Source organism: Vombatus ursinus, unplaced genomic scaffold, assembly GCF_900497805.2.
Source record: "Vombatus ursinus unplaced genomic scaffold, bare-nosed wombat genome assembly UNPS02014959.1, whole genome shotgun sequence".
Lineage (NCBI taxonomy): Eukaryota > Metazoa > Chordata > Mammalia > Diprotodontia > Vombatidae > Vombatus > Vombatus ursinus.
This window is the reverse complement of record NW_020954737.1, coordinates 13400795-13406374: the sequence shown is the minus strand read 5'-3', so window position 1 is coordinate 13406374 and position 5580 is coordinate 13400795.

The window sequence follows — 5580 nt, the reverse complement described above, 5'->3', positions numbered from 1 at the left end:
GGAGTAAGTGGATGAAGGTAGTATGAGCAAAATGGGAAAGCACACGGGTGTGTGCATGTGTGTGTGCATGTGTGTGTGTGTGTGTGTGTGTACTGAGGGGAGAGGGGATTATAGAGTGAATAAGTATTGCAGAAGCTAAGAAATTTGATGTGAGTAACCAATGACAGGTTGGAGGTAGAGAACAAGAGAGCCTTAGATCCAAGGCTAAGAAGTTTGCACTGTATCCTGTTGACAGTAGATAGTGATTGAGGGGTTTTGAGCAGGGAAAAAAATCAAAGTTGTACTTTAGGAAGGTTCATTTAGCAGTTCGCAAATCAGTTCTTCCAAATCTTTTCTTCTTTCCTCAAACTTCCAACTCTTCTCCTCCTTCTTCCATCTCTCCACAAATGGCCTTGTCTCCAAATCTACTAAAACTGTGGTGATTTGATTGTGAGCATCTTCAAGTCCCCTCCGTGACATTAAACCTCTCCCTTTCCACACCTGTTCTTTTCTTCTTCCCTTTGTTCTCAAAAAATAAGGTGGCGTTTTTCTTTATAAAGACTAACTGCCCCTCCCCCCACTTATGCCCTTATTCTTCTTATCCCATCATTGTGTCTTTGATGCCTTGCAGAATGCACTGTGCACAGTAGACCCTTAATAAATGTTTTTTGCTTATTTTCCATTTGTTTGTTTGTTTTACACAGCACAGGCATCTCAGCAATGCGATGATTTCAAAAATACAAATGGAGTTCACTTTAAATTTTCTGCACCTAATACATTTTTTCAACAAATACTCCCCATTCATTCCCAAAAACAGTAATATCAATAGTAGTACTTTTAAATAGCAAGATAATTCACAGTATTTTCGCCATTCCTCTTGGGCAGAGTGGTTCAGAGCCTGAGTTTTCATTCAGAGCAATACCAGCTGAACTGTAATAAATTATATTAAAATAAATACGATTAAGCTTAAAATGAATTGAATTGATCTGGGGGCAACAAGCCAACAGCATTAGGGGGAGAGAAATATGAGAGGCCTGTAAGGAAGCTATTGCAATGCTCCTAAGGAGCAAATGTCCCATCCCTGAAACCTCAACAGGGGTTCCCCGGAGTTGAGGACCAACGCATGTCCTTCTGCCCTCTCAAACCCAATGCCAGAAAACTCAAAGAGCTTTACCTTCCCCCTTTTCTGTCCTTCATTTGTCACAGGGACTGAGCTCTATAATGGTTCATACAGGAAGCTGAGGGAAACTTTGTAGGGATAGATACAGAATTAACTACGTACCCCAAAAGAGGTGCGTGGGAGTGAATTTCACACCACGCTCAGTCATGCACCTTAGCAGGAACTTAGGCTGGCAGTACAGAAAGAGGGTGATGGTGAGGGTCCTGTGAAGTGAATGGTTTCTGCCATAATCCCAGCACGTACCACCATGTCTGGCACTTAATAAGTACTTAATAAGTGTTTATTGATTGACTGACTGATTGATTGATTGTACTCAAGATCACACAACAGCATGGGAGGCTGCCAAAATTCAGGGAACCCAAAGATCACCAATTGTTTGGGGGTATTTCCCTTGCTTGAGTAAGCACTTGTCAGTGCAGTTAAACCACAACACCTGCGCTGGGGTTAACAAGTAGAGTGCTAAACTCACAGAGGTTGGCCATCATTTCCTAATGTAGAAATGCGCTGTTCCAGGACACAGCAGAAATTAACTGATTGAGCTAGCTGGAAGAGGGCCTTCAGGGTCCTCTAGACCAATTCAAACTTGAATAAGAAACCTGTCTACAGGGGGCAGCTAGGTAGCATAGTGGATAGAGCTCTAGTCTTGGAGTCTGGAGGACCTGAGTTCAAATCCAACCACACACACATAACACTAATTGTGTGACCCTGAGCAAGTCACTTAACCCCATTGTCTCATTCAAAAAAAAAAAAAAAAAGAATCCTGTCTACGACATATCCTCTTACATGTTACTGCTCTGGGGGAGGGAGTTCCCACACCAAGGAAATCATAATTGCTCAAGGTAACAGAGGGGATGTCAAAAGGCCTATCACTATACTGTGGTGTGTTAAGCCATCTAGAGTCAACTGTTAAATTGTTGTTGTTGTTGTTACGTCATTTCAGTTGTGTCTGACTCATCCTGACCCCATTTGGAGTTTTCTTGGCAAATATACTGGAGTGGTTTGCCATTTCCTTCTCCAGCTCATTTTACAGATGAGGAAACTGAGGCAAACAGAATTAAATGACTTGCCCAGGGTCACAAAGACAGTAAATATCTGAGGTCAGATTTGAACTCATAAGGATGAGTCTACCTGATTCCAAGCGCTTTGCTTTATCCAATTCACCACCTAGCGGCCCATTAAGTTTTTCACATGCACATTTATACCTCAGAAATCAAGCTACAAATCTGGGCTCAATCTATTATTTTGTTGATTGTCCATAGGTTCCCAAAGTGGATGATACTGCTTCCAGGGACACTGGAAAAATCCAGAGGGGCAGTAGTAGAGGGGAATGGTGGAACCATAAGGAAAAAAGAGGAGAAAATTTTGAAAAACCATTCATACATGTTTAATCTGTTGTGCAACAGAGTTAAAGTTGTAGTGATTACATTATTTTCCAAATAAATACACAAAACACAAGCTATAACTGATCAGTGGTCAAGTCTGCCAATGGGTCTTAACAGGCAAATATTGGCAGGTGAGCATGCCGTACATGCATCAGCAAGAATATGTGCATGTAATGACTTGTTTATAAAATGATACTGTATGGTTACATGACCCAACATTGAGTCATCAAAATTTCAATGCAGGAAAAAAAACCCACAAATTTACAATAAATTATTAAATTTAACATGTGTCATTTTTTTAAATTATATTTTTGAAATGATGGAAATTTCAAAAAACCATTAAAGGGTTAAAAATTTTTGGGTTTTTTTTTAAAGGGGGCAGTAGGCCAAATAAGTTTGGAAACCTCTGTTAAGAAAGTGTTAATAATTTCTATTAAATTTAAAAGTGGAGGCAGCTAGGTGGCGCAGTGGATAGAGCGCCGGTCCTGGATTCAGGAGGACCTGAGTTCAAATCTGCCCTCAGACACATAACACTTACTAGCTGTGTGACCCTGAGCAAGTCACTTAACCCCATTGCCTATCCTAAAAAAAAAAAAAAGTATGCACATACATTACTTTCCCTCTCTTCTGGTTATTAAACATTTACCAGCATACCTCAGAGCTGTTCAAGGAATGAAGTCATCACCGGACTGGAGGCCTGGTGACTATAGGACAATAACAATAACAACTGGCATTTATATAGCATTTTAAGATTTGCAAAGAGCTTTACAGTCACCATTTCATTTGAGCCTCACGACATCCCCGCCACTATCTCCAATACACCCTAAAGGCCTACAATAAGAAAGTTCTATTGTCTCCCAAAGCAGCCCATTCTACTTTTAGATAACTCCAATAGTTAGGAAATTTTTTCCTTACACCAAGATTTTAGTGGGTTTCCCCCCATTGTTTGTTGTTGTTGTTTGTCCTTCAGTTCTGGAAGAGGACCATTACATCAGTGAGGTGATGCCATGACTTGCAAGTGAATTGGATTTAAGTGAGGGAGGGCAGTGCAAAGTCATCAGCCTCACTTTCTCCTCCAGGGCCATCTGAGTCCAATGGCAAGATATAGATCAGGACGACTGGGAGATAGCCCAGCTTCCTCACTGTACGTCTTCAAGCAAAAAACTGGATGACCTTTTATCAGGTACATTGTAGAAAAGATTATTATCCAACTTGTCCCCAAATGGTGACTGAAATCTCTTCCACGTCAGAGACTCTGTGATTCTGTGAAGACTAAATTTGCCTCTTGAAAACTACACTCTTAGTTTGTCCCTCTGGAACCAAACAAAAAGGATTCTAACCCTTCTTTTATTGGACAACCATCCAATACTTGAAGACCATCATCATGCACTATTAACTCTCCCCTCCCTTTCCATCTTTTTTTCTTCCAGGATGAACATTCCCAATTCTTTCAACTAGTCCTTATATGGCATAACGTCAAGGCTCTTTGTCATCATGGCTGCCCTCTTCTGGACACTTTGAGCTTAGAGGCTTTAGCTGAGGAGGCCTGAACCATTGACTATAAGGAATTAAACTCCTTACGCTTTCATCTAAGATATTTTTTTTTTCTGTTTCTAAGTGCAATCCTAAAACAATTTGTTTAAAAGTTGTCATTTCATTTGTACAAATTTAATTTTAAATGTTTTATTGGTACCTGTATGTTTGCTAGGCTTCCCAGAAAGTAACACTGCCTTTGGTACATGTTTTTCTCTGTAATAAAAATAGGACAGAGCTTGGATCTGTGATTTCATTAGTATAGGGAGCTTGCAGGAGAAGGAGCTCCCTCTTACCAATGAAGACTGTCACCTTCTCTGCAACTTATAGGCTTAGAGAGTTAATGATGCAGTGGTGTCAAACTCAAGTAGAAATTTATCATGAGGAGCACGTATTGATTTAGAAAATTGCACCACCCTGCCTCTCTCATAATAGAATATGTTATTTTCCACTTTTGTAATTATATGGATCCCTGATTTCATCAATGTGATGAATTATACAGATTTCAATCCCTCCACCTCTTCCATGTCTTTCCACAAATCCTTCATTGGGGGAGTTCCACCCGATACAGTGGAGGTCTTGATCTGTTTCTCTAATTATCTCTGGGATACTAGCATGGCACTCAGATTATCGATGTATTGGCTTTCATTCTTGCTACCACCTGGCCAGCCCACCTCCATTTCTCGTATAATAATAACAACAACAACAATTATGCAGCTAGCAACTACTATGTGCCAGGCAATGGGCAAAGAGTTTTACAAATACTATCTCATTTGATCCTCACAACAACCATAGAGCATAGGTGCTATTTTGATCCTCAGTTTACAGCTGAGGAAACTGAGGCAAACAGAAGTTAAGTGTCCAAGGTCACATAGCTAGTGTGTGTCTGAGGCTGAATTTAAAGTCAAGCCTTCCTGATTCTAGTCCTCAATGATGAAATTTAAGCCACTTTTCACACGGAAGCCTTGCACCATTACTGATAATATGTTGCAACTTGCTTATATCTACTTACATATGCATCTAGGTGGGTTTTTTTTTTCTTCATTACCTGTTGGGTTACTTCTATATGTCATTCTTTCAGAGTTGTGGTGTTCTGTGAGCCTCAGCAGCATAGCGTCACGAGAAGAATATTAGTGTTAGAAGAGATGAGAGCTTTTGTACTTGCAAACAGTTTGGCATCCTTAAGAGCCACACAGCTTCCCAAATGTGATCCAGCCTAATTTTTGCCTAGTACTACACTTGCCAACAAGTTGTACCACTCGGCAGAGCAAAAACTCCCTAATTTCAGCAACATCACAGTGTGTACAAAATGGTTTGCAAAGCAGTGCAAGAAATAAATAATTAAAGTACTTATTAACGTATCCAGCTGTTGGGGACTCTCCACGTACCATAAATGCTTAAAAGCTATGAAAAGTAAATAAACTACCTATTAAAAGTTCTTCAAAGAAGAGAAAATATAATGCAAGCAAACATTGAGAAAGGAAATAATTCAGACTTTCATCCATC